At 41.0% G+C, this 16,745-nt stretch overlaps 1 pseudogene across 1 annotated transcript; it reads right to left on the reverse strand.

The window, feature by feature from the left end:
- Positions 1-1,491: 1,491 nt before the first annotated feature.
- Positions 1,492-13,973, reverse strand: LOC308376357 (arrestin domain-containing protein 3-like; annotated as a pseudogene). Its single transcript has 10 exons — positions 13,884-13,973; positions 10,582-10,709; positions 9,124-9,148; positions 8,680-9,075; positions 8,038-8,082; positions 7,882-7,942; positions 4,474-4,621; positions 4,250-4,346; positions 1,964-2,223; positions 1,492-1,689 (listed from the first exon to the last, which is right to left on the reverse strand). The product of its transcript is annotated as an arrestin domain-containing protein 3-like (transcript).
- Between the last annotated feature and the right edge of the window lie 2,772 nt (positions 13,974-16,745).

A 16,745-nucleotide genomic window follows, 5' to 3' on the forward strand; every position in this document is an offset into this window, starting at 1 on the left:
AATCCCGTAGGAATGACGACAAAAACATCTTTTCAATCGAGAAATACCTTTCTCCCTGTTTCTCTGTTCCTCTTTCAAAAATGAATGCGCTGTCGATGTCTTTCTAAAACAGACTCGATGGCAATATCTTCAAATTTTAGCTCTCCAGCGGCAGCCATGATTGTTGAAAACAAATTCAACCCAAAGGCTCTTTGGTGACGTGGTTGATTACGTTACTCTTGATCATCTGTCCATCATCGTATAAAGCCTGCCCTGACAATTTGTTTGGTTGTACAGTTTTTGGTCGGGCATAATTTCTCCCCAACGGAGCAATGCCAGACCGAACTTCTTGATACTTAGAATCAGAGTAAGTATCAAACACTTCTCGTTTAAATATTCTTCAACTGTTGTTTGTTTGACAGGGGGAAAAAATGATGATGCAAATCAAATATATTCCAATTAACCAAAAAATGATTAAGTCCTTCTCCTACTTCACAAGACCATAAACACTATCTCCAGGAACACCTCACCCATCATTTCACATCCAGGACACTTCAACCTCCTTGCAGTTCCCCGGACAAAACTGACAAAAATGGGAGATCATGCCATCTCCTCGCTCGGGCCACAACAATGGAACAAGCTCCCGGAGAATATTAGGGCCTTAGATTCCCACCTAGTCATTTCGGCCTTCACCTAAAATCCTGGTTTCTGTTTTAGTTTTTTGGTTCTGTCCGACCTTGCTCTGTTTTTAATTATTAATTATTTTAAATTATTTTATATATTTTTTTGTATTTTATATTATCCTATTTTCTGCATTTGTTTAGCACTTCTCTTACTTTGTATTATTGTTGTGATTGTTTAACCATGTAAAGCACCTTGAGACTTCTTTGTTTTTTAAAGTCCATTATTATGATTATTATTATTATTATAAACATGCAATTTTATTTTAAATGACCTGTAAATAACCTAATACCTTTCCTATCTTTGGCCTTATCACTCCACTACTCTGCAATTGTCATCAGGTTGTATTTCATTTAATGTTGTTTAATATTTTAGATAACGTTTTTAAGTAAAGGAATATATCAAAAGAAAAACGTTTTAGCAGATTTCACCAGATTCCACCGTTTCTGTGTAGTGATCCCTTTGTGAATGATCTTATTATTTCCCTATTAAAGGTACTACTGGTACCCCAATTTGACCCTGTAAATTGCATTACAATTTTTAACTGGCCAGTTCATGCTATTGAGATACCAATGTTTGTACAGTTTCATAGGCAGTTCTTCCTTTAACTAGTAAACAATAAAAATGCCACACTAAAGTTTACAGTGACAATATAACACATGCAGTCAATGTCTTCCGAGGTATCAGTCTGGTATATTCTGCAATTTATTTAAAACCCTGTTGTGCAGAATTTCAGTAATTTTTTTCTGTGAAATGATGAACTATTATGAATTATTTCACAATGAAATGACTAACCCTGCAAAAACATCTCAGCAAATTCACTAGAAAGCCTTATGCATATGTACTCCCTGACGGGCCCGAGGGGGGTGGGTAAAGACTGTAGGCACTGTATGGAGGAGGAGGCTCCGTTCTCTCCAAAGCATCTGATGTTGCTGCACCTGTGGCTGCACCTGCCATCTGCGGCGGGGCAAGGATGATCAATGGAAGCTTGATTGCTGGATTTCTGGAATACTTGATATCCAGATAGACCTGAGGAGTTCACACCAGACCAGAGTTGACAACCAATGGGTCAAAAAACACTTAAACAGTTCATTCCATACACTGATGCATTTAGGAAATATTCCTTCAATGCAGTTTGTAAATGTTTTACTGACTCTGCCACAAGTTAACATTAACTAAAGGTGTTACTCCGCATATTTTCTTGGATTATGTAGAAGGCGTAATTGCAATATTATTTTTTAATGACACTATAAACAAATCTATTTCAATTTACTAATGAGGCTCCCTTGAAATGATGACGTACCTTGAGTCTATATTCCACTTTGAGGATTCGGCAGCTGTCGAGAATGGAGGGGGTAATATCTGAGGGGATGCTCAGCGTTAAGCTCACCGTTTCACTTGTTGATGGTTCAATGGGCTCTCCTTCCTCTTTGACGATATCTTTAGTGTGAACCCGCCTTTTCTTTAGAGCAAAGTAACTTTGTTTTTGGTACAGGCAATATTTGGGCTTAATAGCACGAGAAGAGTTGTTCTGGATTTCTGCCGTAATCTTCAATTCACCTCCTGTTGATGATAAACTAAATGAATCAATATTTCAGACTAAAGTTTACAACCATACCATATAGTCTATTACTAGACATGCCGGTACTGATAATATAACTTTCCGAAGTCCATATCAACCTTACTAAATTTTGTCAGTTAGAAACAAAAAAGTGAAAACATTTTAAAAACAACTTCATTATTTTGCTGTAGAACACAGTGAATGTTAGCCTGGCCATTGACAGCCTGTGACTCCATTTCTTTCCGTCAGTCAGTCTGGCAAAACTCCATGCATTTTCCTTTCCGAGATGGGCGGGTGCTTAGCTTCAGGTTTAAAATCATTGGAGTTCCCTTAACCAATCAGCAATGTTTGGTAAGCATTCGTCTCCCCAGTCTCTCCATTACTAACGGGGCCATCTGGTAGATTAAACTCTTCCCAAAGCCAGTTGGGAGAAGAGCTACGACGTCCTTTCCAATCATAAAACTTACAAGACAATCCTCTTGTTCTCCTTTTCATTTTCTGATGTTCTCGAGAGTTGAGACAATGCTGGTAAACTACAAACTCCGCTGGACTACATGCACCTCAGCAAGGCGAGTTTTGCGTCACAGCTCTGAACTGTTCGCTGATTGGTGCGGTTGTAGGGTGAAGCCTGGAAACGATGTTAGGCGGGGCTGGGCCAGACTACGTATGAGCTTGAAATCAAATCAGGCGGAAATACGTAGGCTGGTGTCACCAGGCTAAGTGAATGTCCCCTACGAGTTTAACATTAACTTTTAGTGCTGAGTATGCAGGGGTGTTTGTGTTTTGTACGTAATTGTAATAACCTTCTTTTGTCATGGTTCTGTTGGGATGATAATAACAAATGAATCATAAACACACTCAAATAAAAATAGCAGCATAAACAGAGAATTGAGTATGTGGGTGTAAACCCCAGTAATTTGGAGGGTGCACATGTGTGACTGATATCTAAAGGGATAGGGGAGAGTGGGGTGATTTGTGCCAGCGGGGAAGTTGTGCCACCCCTTATTTCTAGGGAACCATAGAAAAAATTGGTCAAGTGACCACACATCTTTGAAGAGTCAGCCATTGAACTCATCCTGCAAAGAAGAGAGCCTCTTTGCAAGAGAGATAAGCACATTTAAGTTCAAAAAACTGTTTTTTGCCTTCCAAAGTAAAATTTCTATGATCACAGTTTTTTGATTGTTGTGTCTAAACGGGTTAAGACCAGTTTAAAAACATTTCACACATGTTTTAGTGTTTTGGTAAGCTACACTATGAGTCTAAATAGCTAGTATGATTTTAGCTCTAAACAGTTGGATGACGCATTTTTTCCCAAAAAGGTGGGATTGGGGTGATTTGTGCCAAAGGGCCTGGGGTAAGTTGTGCCAGTGATCTGTATAGAGTATTCCATTCAATTTGGTCTTCATTTGAATTTCATTTGGTTCTGAACATGTGTTCATGTAAATTAGCCTATAGGAAAATAAAGGGGGTATTTACAGGCTAGAATAAACAAAGACCACTGTGCAAACATATGATGCATATATTATGTTTTGGGGCAAAATGACTGTCATATATAAATCAATTGCCTGTAATAACAATGCTAACTTGCGATATTAGCCTTAGGGCTAGTTGAGAATGTGAATTAGTTCTCAAATGAATTATCTGATTGCAAACTATAGTGCAAAGGCAGTGGCTAGATCCATAAGATACAGGGAAAACACCAGGGTTGAATAGTAGGCATAACACTGCATCATTGTCTTCCACTGCACCTGTTTTCTCCAGGAACCAACAAGGTGGCAGTGGTACCTGGGGTGAAGTTACTCATGGTGCCTTGCTGCACTGGTGAGTTGCCAAGGCAACCTTAGGTGCCATTGAGTGTAATATACAGCCAACATGTTGATAAAAGCAGTGTCACTTGGAAGTGATAATTCAGTAAAATGGTCCCATGGACGACTAGAGTTTTTTTTTATCTCTTCATTGTTACATAAATATGAGTGCTCTCCATTATAATGTTAAATAAATGTCTCATACTCAACACATGGCACCTACCAGTGTAATACTTCATGCTGTCGATGCTTGCTCCTACTGAGATACTTCCAGAGTTAAGAAACCTTAAATTCTTCTCTGTAGTCCCAAACTGAGCCGCCTGAGAAGAAACACAACTGAATTAACACCAAAAGGGTCACACAGTGTACCTTTTCAATAACAGGAGCATACACTAAGAATACACAACAAAAGAAACACACAATGCAAAGAGGGAAGAGAGTTTTTACCTTCATGTCTGGAACATGCATATCAGTCCTGGACACAAAAGTGAACTCAGTTTTGTCTTTGGTTGGCAGCAGCATCGACCTGCTCAATTTTGCCTCAAGAAAGAAAATCACTTTTCCAGTGTCACCTTTGAAGGATGATGGCATGTCCCTGTTGTGTACAAAAATGATTTGTACTTTTAATGTTTCAGCACAGAAAGGCTGGCTGCAAGGTGCAATGCAATGAGCGGGTATAAAAGATTTGCAAGGGGAACAACATTTTCTACTGTTAGAGTTACAGTGATGCAGGCATGGACGGGCATGATTGGAGAAAACTGGTTAGAAAGTAACACTTTAAGTTGTACTTTACATAGAGATTGTATGAGACAACAAAAAGCAGTTAGTATCTAACCAAAAAAGCAGAAAAGTGCAAAGTATGTACATACAGTATGTATAGTGGTAAATAAGATGTATACAGTATGAAATAAGATATATGCAGTATGAACAGTATTGAGTAACACTTAAAGTTGTAATTCACAAAGAGATTGTATGAGACTGATTACAAAGATTTTGACAAACAACTTACAAACAACTTACAACTTCCTCTATCAAATACAGTTCCATTTACAGACCAAATGCAAATATATTGTAAAGGCCTAAAATGTAGGTTGACGAAAGAACGACGATGTCCTAACATCAGTTGGACTGTAAAGGGATGTCATCCTGGGGTAGACAGTTGTGTAAGGCACGCACAACAATTTAACATGAATAATTAATGAACATACAGTCGTGGCCAAAAGTTTTGAGAATGACACAAATATGCATTTTCACAAAGTTTGCTGCTTCAGTGTCTTTAGATATTTTTGTCAGATGTTACTATGGAAGGCTGAAGTATAATTAAATGTATTTAATAAGTGTCACTGGCTTTTATTGGCAATTACATGAAGTTCATGCAAAAAGTCAATATGTGCAGTTTTGACCCTTTTTTTTTCAATACCTCTGCAATCCGCCCTGGCATGCTGTCAATTAACTTCTGGGCCACATCCTGACTGATGCCGGCCTATTCTTGCATAATCAATGCTTGGAGTTTGTCAGAAATAGTTTTTTTTTGTTTGTCCACCCGCCTCTTGAGGATTGACCACAAGTTCTCAATGGGATAAAGGTCTGGGGAGTTTCCTGGCCAATGGACCCAAAAGATCAATGTTTTGTTCCCCGAGCCACTTAGTTGTCACTTTTGCCTTATGGCAAGGTGCTCCATCATGCTGGGAAAGGCATTGTTCATCACCAAACTGTTCCTGGATGGTTGGGAGAAGTGGCTCTCGGAGGATGTTTTGGTACCATTCTTTATTCATGGCTGTGTTCTTAGGCAAAATTATGAGCGAGCCCACTCCCTTGGCTTAGGAGCAACCCCACACATGAATGGTCTAAGGATGCTTTACTGTTGGCTTGACACAGGACTGATGGTAGCTCTCACCTTGTCTTCTCCGGATAAGCTTATTTGCAGATGCCCCAAACAATCGGAAAGGGGATTCATCAGTGAAAATGACTTTACCCCAGTCCTCAGCAGTTCAATCCCTGTACCTTTTGCAGAATATGAGTCTGTCCCTCATGTTTTTCCTGGAGAGAATGGCCTCTTTGCTGCCCTTCTTGACACCAGGCCATCCTCCATAAGTCTTCGCCTCACTGGGCGCGCAAATGCACTCACACCTGCCTGCTGCCATTCCTGAGCAAGCTCTGTGCTGGAGGTGACCCGATCCCGCAGCTGAATCATGTTTAGGAGACGGTCCTGGCGCTTGCTGGACCAAAACATCCTCCGAGAGCCACTTCTCCCAACCATCCAGGAACAGTTTGGTGATGAACAATGCCTTTTGCAGAATATGAGTCTGTCCCTCATGTTTTTCCTGGAGAGAATGGCTTCTTTGCTGCCCTTCTTGACACCAGGCCATCCTCCAAAAGTCTTCGCCTCACTGGGCGCGCAAATGCACTCACACCTGCCTGCTGCCATTCCTGAGCAAGCTCTGTGCTGGAGGTGACCCGATCCCGCAGCTGAATCATGTTTAGGAGACGGTCCTGGCGCTTGCTGGACCAAAACATCCTCCGAGAGCCACTTCTCCCAACCATCCAGGAACAGTTTGGTGATGAACAATGCCTTTCCCAGCATGATGGAGCACCTTGCCATAAGGCAAAAGTGATAACTAAGTGGCTCGGGGAACAAAACATTGATATTTTGGGTCCATTGGCCAGGAAACTCCCCAGACCTTAATCCCATTGAGAACTTGTGGTCAAAAATATCTAAAGACAATCAGTGCGGGCACATGATGGCAGCACTCCGATCCTATCCGATTCTCTCCATGGGGTCTCCATGGGGGGTTAACTGCTCTATCTCAAAGCACATGGAAGTGACAAAACTAGATCAGTTCAAATCAAATGCGGAATGTTTACATCTGCTACCGTTGATTATACAGTAAATACGTTGTGAAATGAAACAAAACCGTTGATTATACAGTAAATACGTTGTGAAATGAAACAAAAACACACCACAGTTAAAGTTGTATTAGTATTGATTGATTCACATCGATATGAATGGATTACATGACTAACAACGGGTGGAAAAGTAATAAGAAAATATTTGTTCACTGAATTAGCGCGTTCTGTCCCAAACAGTTGCGTTCCAGTTTCTAAGTTTCACTTTCGCTTTCAGTATTTCAACGTGAATGAGAGGGAGCACAAGAACTGAGCGTCTAGCAGCGTTTATCATATCATATACATTATATATGATGCATGTATATGTCTGTGGGCACGATCTCAAGCACGTGCAAAAGTTGTTGTTGTCCAATTTGAATCAGATACGAGAGACACATGCGCGCCCAGTCCAATTACCAGCGGAATCGAATCGTGTGTCTGGGGGTTTACATCGGAGTCCAGTCGGACTCAAGTTGGACACAATGAATCTAGTTCTGGGGAGTCACATGTGTCCAATATCCAATTTAAATCGGACTGAAATCGGAAATTGGACGCATGTGTCCACACTGAGTGAAGCAGCAAACTTTGTGAAAATGCATATTTGTGTCATTCTCAAAACTTTTGGCCATGACTGTATTTTATATCTGCTATAGTGAAGGCTGCAATTGCAACTTTGCATCAAATTGCAATGACTGTGTGTCAAGAAAGAAAGAATAGGTTACTAAAGTTCCCCCCACGCTGTCTAATGGGAGGAAGTGGTTGGAGTTTGTGACTTGCATTAGTCAACGAAACATGCAATAAGATATTCTTCTGACATTGATCGATTTGTTTTGGTTAGGTTTAGGGTAAGTTGTTTAAGGATACGGAAACTTTGTAATTTATGAAATTTGTATACATTTTGACAAGCAAAAATGTCCCTGCAGCAACAGTTTTATTCTATACAATACACAATATTGGCAACAGACTTACTGCAGAGGTATTTGAAAAGTGAATGGATACACATGGCATCCTGGAGCAACAACATCAGAATCTGAGGAGATAGAGAGTGGGTTTGGAAGTCAGTGGTGTTCTTTTTTTATATTACATGTATTCTTGTGCTGTTTTATGGGCTGTTTGAAAACTCACACGTCTCCTCTGATTGGTCTTGCAGGAGTGAAAACCCATCTCTTTCTGGAAAGAAAACAATTTGTTGTGCCATCATTTTCAAAAGATCAGGGAAAGTTCTTTGCTGTGATTGACAATGTGGTCCAACGCAAAAGTCTTTATATTTAGCAGTAGGGATGTGTGTATAACTGTGTTCTTCCTTGTTGTGTATATTATGTGGTGTCTCCCAGTGTGCCATGCGAATGCTGATGTCTGCATAATTCCGTTTTAATGTTCTAAATTGGAGTGATCTGTGTTTTCTCCTTCTGTAAATGCCTACATGTATTTTCTGTGAGTGATTGAGAATTAGTGTGTTTAAAAGCGTTTATGTCTAGCCATGGTGTGATTTTTTTTTGCCATTTTGCTTACCATGAGCCTGTGAAATGTCTCTGCGTTTAAGATGAGTAATATACATGGCCTGAAAAGATTATTTTTCTGTTTTCTTTAAGCCTTGATTGCTGCCTTCTGCTGGTTAGAAACAACTTTGTGTCGTTGCTAGTGTAAATTATTTTTATTATTTATGTTTATTTATTTGACTTCAGATCAGGTGTGAACGATCGCCAGTCTCTGAATATGTATGCCTGTGCTCTCAATAAACGGCAAGCGAGAAGGTAATCAACTTACCATTACTTTTCTTTTCTTGTATGAAGAAATGTTCCGACTTGAAGTACGTTTCTTTGTCGCAGTAAACTATTGTAACAGAACCATAATGTTCACTCCACAAGACACTTGCTTTACCCTTTGCTTTAACTGAAAAAGACTTAATCTTCGTTTCCTTCGCGATTTCAAGGGTAACATGCCCGGAAATACGGTCACCGCTACTGAAAGTATTGTCCGCATTGATTGCGTCGTATGTTACTGAAATGCTCTTAATCGCTGAAGGCATGTTTGCAATGTTGCAAGTTGAGGTTCGATTCGATTATAACAGGTAGAGGGGCTGAGTTTTATGTCGTGGACTTCCTGGAAAAGCTCATCAGCCATAAACACCACTCTCGTATTACTCCCTAGCCGTGCGTAGGCCTACAGGTTGAGATGAAGATCACGCTGAAAGGGGCAAAGGACTCATACAGGAGGGAGGTCGGTGGAGCAGAAGCTGCAGGAGAACAGCATGAGAGAGGTGTGGGATGGCATGAAAACCATCACAGGCTGTGTTGTAGCGAAAATACAACTGTTTCAAATAACTTAGAAATAATATTCAATCAGAGTCAGGAGTCCGGAGTCCGATAAACTGAAGTTTTATTCAATCCTGCAGACAGATCATTCCAAATATGAGAGTGGGCGTCCCCGGTTAAGCTCTGAGTTCTAAGACCCAATACATTGTCTTTTATACTCATAATTCGTCAGTTTATACATCATGGTCATCACCTTATCTAAAATGACCCAATCAGAATATTCCCTTATACTTTCACACTTTTTATCATTATTAGCCACTCAGAATATTCTCGCTCACCTGTTGCGAGGAGACTTTTGCTTTGGGGAGGAAAGATCCTCCTGCCAATTTTCTTGGTTATCACATGATGAAAGGCCATGTTGGCCTTGAGAGGCCTCATCATTTATGTGCATTTGTATGGTTGTGTGCGTATGCGTGTATGTGTGTGATTGTGTATCCATGTGTGTAGGTGTGTGTGAATCTGTGTGTGTGTGTGTATGTGTAATTGAGTGTTTGTTTGAATGTGTGTATGTGTATATGTGTGTGTGCGTGTAAGTGTGTATGTGTGTATGTATGTATATAGAAGTGTACATATGCCTGTGTGTGTATGTGTAAGTGTATCTCTGTATGTGTGTGTATGTATAAGTGTGTGTGAGTGTGGGTGTAAATGGGTGACCCCCTCCTGACTGCTTTGTAACTTTCCACTGCCCTGCACCTGCACTCTGGTTTTCATGCTTGACCTTACATGATACCCATCCCCGCGCACGGGCCTAATGACAATTGTAGCTGCAATTCTGCTCTATGACCACCACGGCACTGTTTGACAATGATGTTTGACAATGATAATTTTCAACAGCTGCAAGAAGAGCAGCAGCAGCACTGTTCAGGGGGATGCAGTGAGGGCAAACCAGTTTAACAACAGATTTGACAACCCTGCTTCTGGTGTTAATGCCTGTCTAACACCTATTCATTGTGGGCAGAAGTGGCCTACTGGTTAGGGTTTCAGGCTGAAAAAATGTGGGCGGGGGATGTGATAGGGCACTGCTCTCCCATGCCCTCTTCCAAGGCTGAAGTGCCCTTGAGCAAGGCACCTTACCCCGATCAATGCTCCCCGGCCGCCACCAAAGGCAGCTCACTGCTCCGGGTTAGTGTAATTTCACTGTGTGTGTTCACTGGGTGCTGTGTGTGTCACTACCCTGGATGGGTCAAATGCAGAGGGGGAATTCAGAGTGTGTGTGTCTACACCACCTCTGCCATACAGTCACTTTCACTTTTCATTCCTGCACCTCCCCCACCAGCTCTGCCACTCTTAACAGCTGCACCACTCCCCCAGGTGACTACACAGAGCCCACCTTGTATCCTGGGTCACTGACTACCTGACGGAGAGGCTGCAGTTTGTCAGGCTGAAAGACTGTGTATCTGAGACTGTGTTGTGCAGCACCTGCGCTCCACAGGGGACTGTGCTCTCACCAGTGCTGTTCACGCTGTACACATCAGACTTCACCTACAACACAGAGTCGTGCCACATCCAGAAGTTATCTGATGACTCTGCTGTTGTGGGGTGTATCAAGGATGGACAGGAGGGTGAGTACAGGAGCCTGGTGGACAACTTTGTGCAGTGGTGTAGGCATAACCACCTGCAGCTGAACACCTCCAAGACCAAATCAAATCAAATCAAACTTTATTTGTACGGCGCATTTCATACACGAAGGTAACACAATGCGCCTCACAGTAGGAAGGAAAGAAGAAAAGGGGGGAGGGGGGTTTATAAATACTTGTAAAGAGACACAGATAGGAAATAGGTAAACGTTACATAAATGTTAAATAGATACATTTTACATGATACCAGGGCACCACACTTGATACCAGGGCACCACATTAAACGTTACGTAAATGTTAATTAAATACATTTTTCAGGTTACAAAGCACTTGGAGGAGATGGTGGTGGATTTAAGGAGGTCTCAGCCTCCTCTGCTACCAGTCTCCATAGAGGGTGTCAGTGTGGAGGTGGTCAGCACCAACAAGTACTTAGGAGTTCATCTGGACAGTAAACGGGACTGGTCAGCCAACATACATGCCATCTACAAGAAGGGTCAGAGCCGACTCTACTTCCTGAGGAGGCTGAGGTCCTTCAATGTCTGCAACAAACTCCTGCGCATGTGTAACCAGTCTGTTGTTGCCAGCGTCCTTTTTTATGCTGTGGTGTGCTGGGGAGGCAGCATAAAGAAGAGGGATGCAGGGCGACTTGACATGCTGGTGAGAAAGGCAGGAGCTGTTGTTGGCACCGAACCTGAATGCCTAACAACAGTGGCGGAGAGAAGGACCCTGAGTAGGCTGCTGACCTTCTTGGACAATGACCACCACCCACTGTACAGTACTTTCAATGGACAGAGAAGCATTTTCAGTGGCAGACTCCTGTCACTGTCATGCTCATCGGACAGGCTGAGGAAGTCCTTTGTCCCCAGGGCCATACAGCTTTACAACACCACACAGAAGGGGAAGGGGAGGGGGAGGGAGATGGACTTCTCTGCATGAGTCTACCTCAGTCTGCCCTCCTCTTCTCATCTCACTATATTCCATCCCACTGCCCATCCTTTTACTGGCTATACTAGCCCCTTGGACAGACTTTACTCTTACTTTACTAATTATATCACTTTGCACTATCCTCACACACAAAAGCACAGTACTTTATTTGCACTATCCACTATTGGACATGGACACTCTTTGCACTCCTTGCACTACTCTCCACTACTTTCAACACTGTCATAATGAATGCACACTGTTATATAGGGCCAGATGTATCTTGTACCTGTAAACACCCCACTCCATGTGTACATGTTCTCCCTATGTGTATTGTTTTGATTGTGATTCATGTATGTATGTTTGTGAGTTAAGTGTATAAGCTACTGGATGACCTTAATTTCCCTCAGGATCAATAAAGTATCCATCTATCTATCTATCTATCTATCTATCTATCTATCTATCACTCCTAGAAAAAGTTAAAACAAGGAAGGATGCAAGAAGTAATCAAGGACAGACATACAGTACATGAGAAATGACGTGTGCTTGCCTATTCATGCAACACTATTAAGGTACGTCAATTTCTGATGACACAGCAGCATCACCTCTCAACAGGCATTTCGGTCTATAAAGCATATAAGAAATTAACTTTAAATCAAGACAAGGAACTCTTAACTTACAACGTAGAGACAGAATATGTGCAACGAAACAGTGTGAACACACACTCACACACTCTCTCTCTCTCTCTCTCTCTCACACACACACACACACACACACACACTCAAACAAATTGAAAAACAAAGAACTGCGGAAATACACAGGACTAATTATAAAACAAGACACAGGTGGGCAAGGAACCACGTGACACTCCAGGCAGCAACGAAAGGGGCGTGAACAAAGGCACAAAGGACAACAAAAGCACGTGGTCCACATAAAGTCAACCAAAAAGCACATGGCCAAACAAGGAAGAAAACACAAGGAACTTTATATCAAAGTGTGTGGAAATTGCAGACAACATTGACCTAGAAGGCCTACTATAAAATAGAGGATATTGATTGAATAAATCCCAAAAGGATCTTTATGCTAGTAACTGAATAGGTGCCAATCACCACAGGTTTGTCCGGTTAGAACAGAGATTATGTCACTGTCCGAATGATGATGAAAGACCTGTATTTAATTTCCACACACACACTCACAATAGATGATTGGTAGGATGAACATAGTGAAGACCGTGAATCTGTGTAAAGGATTGACAGTAGAATGATAATGAACTGTGAATATCATTATCTGTGTAAAAGGACTTATATTCAGACATGAATCTGTGGTTTCGATGGAAATGATATATGACAAAGATACAAATATGAGCAATTATGTACAACACAAATTAATATTATCTATACAAGATGAATGTGACGACAATAAATTAAAATATCTACACAAGATGAATGTTACGACAATTAATTAAAATATCTATACAAGATGAATGTTACGACTATAAATTAAATGCAGATATGTTCCTTTAACGCTGTGCCCCGTAACGGTGAACATTCCACTCCTCCGTTATCAACAGTAAGTCGTTTAACATTAACATGAATGAGATAAGACAGTAGCTAAATGCTTATTACACCAAATGATATGATATGATATGATAGACTGATATTAACAGACTAAATAACTGACACACATACACAAACATTCACATTCTTAAACGACGCACGGCAAGTGAATGTCTCTGATAGGGATGTTGAATTGTCCCACAAACTCCTTGATTATGACTCTCCTTTCCAGCTTCTCTTGACCCACACTGGCCATAGGAGGGTCGGATTTATAAAGGGGAGATGAGAGGGCATGTCAGGGCATGAGTTGAGGGGGAACCTTGTAAACCGGCTTGGGGTAGCCAAATGGTGAGTGTTTTTCCACTGTGCACAAGCCCCACGGAACCCTGGGATCACTCGATTGAGTGACCTCCCTGTGGACCCCATGTATGAAGGCTCTAGTTCTGCATAAAACATAGACGTATCGACAATCGCCTGGAAAGTCAGCGGCGAACTTTTTTTTGGTAGCTCAGCACGACTCGTTCTTTTTTATGAACTGAAGTTCGCTTAGTTCGGAGCCTGAGGAGCGAAGTTAGGTTTCTAAAGCACTTTTCGAGGGTCACCTTACGGCCTAATGGTCCCGTGGGTGGCCCGCACAGTGGGGTGCACAGCTGGATGCCGCTGGTGGAGGCAGCCTTTTGAACACCTACCATGCTAAAGCTGTTCATTTCCAACCAATAAAATTAAATTAATTTAGTTTACAACTCAATAACATATTTTAGGGTGGGGTCAGACATCAAAACGTTTCTGTGTACGATGCTCCTCTGTTTCCTCTCTCCTCGGTTCCTCTGAGAGCATTTAACAAAACGAGACATCCTTTGAAGTCTGTCTTGAAATTTTTTTTTTTGACTGGAGGTCACTTTTAAACAAAAGAAAAGTTATAGTTGGTCAATCACCACCTTCATCTGAATCTGGCTAAAACGGAACTGTTGGTCTTTCCAGCCAAACAGGCCATCCACCACAACATTGATATCAAAATTGACTACTTATCTCTAGCCAAAGCAGCAAGAAATGTTGGTGTCATTATAGATATCGATGACCAACTGAAATGCACTGACCACATTGCCTCTGTCTCCCGGTCGTGCCGCTTTGCGCTATTGCCCTTTGGACAAAAGTGATAAATGACTAAATGTAAATGTAAAATGTTTTCATGGCTTTGTGCTGTTCTATTTTTAATATACTTTTAAGATCTTAGCTGTCTACATATATTCATAGGTGTCTTACTCAGATCAAATAGCTATAATAAATGTAGGATATCTATCTAGCTCACTTTATATAATTTTGACACAGCAGACACATTTCCCTGAGGCCATATTTGCCATGCCATATTGCACCAGTCGTTGAGGAAAGTAACATTAGTGCATATCTTCCAAAAGCTGGATTTGTGCAGACCTTTGTATAGGAGATGTTCATCAATGATCTAGGCTACCGACTAAACAGTATTTTAATTCCCGATTTCCATGTTTAAGCACATCAAAGAAAATCAGATAACGGGTTCATTCATTAATGTAAATGCACCCATTTATAGCAAAAAGTCCCCCTGCAGAGTGAAAAAGGCTATACAACCAAAAAAAAGGCATTAACGTATATATCAAACATAACATTGATAATAAATATAAAAAATAAAATAAAATACCAATATACAAGCTCCACTTAGTCCTTTACCATGGGTAGAAGAGAAAGAACAGAGTGGTAAACAACCACTTAAATGGGCTGTACAAATAAAATCCATTATCATTATTACAGTGCATGAAATGCCCTGTATTGTTATTCCTAGGCTTCTTCTTCTTCTTCTTCTTCTTCTTCTTCTTCTTCTTCTTATTCTTGTTACCTTTTTCTGCGATTAATTCAGCCCGAACCGCTTAACGTAGAAACTTCATTCAAAGTTTGACGCGTAGGTCTTGTAAACGACACTTATGCTATGTATTTTTCACTTTTCTAAACTTTATACTTTTTAAGATATTAAAGAAAAACAAATATAAATTTCTCCCATTGACTTACATTGGGCCATTATGACATCATAATAGGGTCTTTAAACTGGCTTGCACCTGTGCTTCACTGACAGCTGCACCAAATCAAAGGAACCTCTACTCTCTCTGTCCCTCTCAATTTAACTGTAACTAGGAACATTAAGACACCATCCATTCTCTACTTTTTTTTCTCTCCATCTCTCCATCTTTCTCTCTCAGTCAACTTTCTCTCACACTCAATCTCTCTTCTTCACTCCATTTTTATCTCCTTTTTTCAATATTTTCACTCTCTCTTTATCTCTTCATCCAGAGTCACTCTTGTTCACTCTTCTTTCCTTCTTCCACTCTTCTTTCCTTTCTTATTTTCTTCTTTCACTCTTCTTTCCTTTGTTCTTTCCTTCTTTCACTCTTCTTTCTTTTCTTATTTCTTTCTTCCACTCTTCTTTCCTTCCTTCACTCTTCTTTCCTTTCTTCTTTCATTATTTCACTCTTCTTCCTTTTCTTCTTTCCTTCTTCCACTCTTCTTTCCTTTCTTCACTCTTCTTTCTTTTCTTCTTTCCTTCTTTCACTCTTCTTTCCTTCTTCCGCTCTTCTCTCCTTTCTTCACTCTTCTTTCCTTTTGTCTTTCTTTTCTTCTTTCCTTCTTTCACTCTTCTTTCCTTCTTCCGCTCTTCTCTCCTTTCTTCACTCTTCTTTCCTTTTGTCTTTCCTTCTTCCACTCTTCTTTCCTTTCTTCTTTCCTTCTTTCACTCTTCTTTCTTTTCTTCTTCCTTTCTTAACCTTTGCATTTCATGCACTGGTATTTCCTTCAGGAAATGCATTTTCTAGTTATTATTTTTATTAATACACATGCAATTTTATGAAAATTCCACTGTCTTAATATTCAGGTTGTACTATTCACACCGCCCTCTCCCACCTGGACAAAGGGAATACATACTGTATGTGAGAATGCATTTCATTGACTATAGTTCCGCATTTAACACCATCATCCCCTCCAGACTCGTCTCCAAGCTCCTAGACCTGGGACTAAGCACCTCCCTATGCAGGTGGATCTTTAACTTCCTGACGGGGAGGCCACAGGTGGTGAGAATCGGTGACCGCACCTCATCCACAGTGATCACCAGCACAGGCACCCCCCAGGGCTGTGTGCTTAGCCCCCTCCTTGTTCACGCATGAATCTGTGGCTACGCAAAGTTCAAATCTCATCTAGTTTGTTGACAATACCCCCATTGTAGGCTTCATCACTGACAATGAGTCAGCCTACAGAGATACCCTATTAACAACATGGTGTCAGGTTAATAACCTCTCTCTTAACATCAGCAAAACTAAAGTGATGATTGTGGACTATAGGGCACGGCAAAAGGAAGAGCATGCACCCCTATATATCAACAGATCTGTAGTGGAAAAGGTCAGCTGCTTCAGGTTCCTCGGGGTGAACATCAGCAGTGATCTCAC

Source organism: Sprattus sprattus (genome assembly GCF_963457725.1).
Source record: "Sprattus sprattus genome assembly, chromosome: 15".
Classification (NCBI taxonomy): domain Eukaryota; kingdom Metazoa; phylum Chordata; class Actinopteri; order Clupeiformes; family Clupeidae; genus Sprattus; species Sprattus sprattus.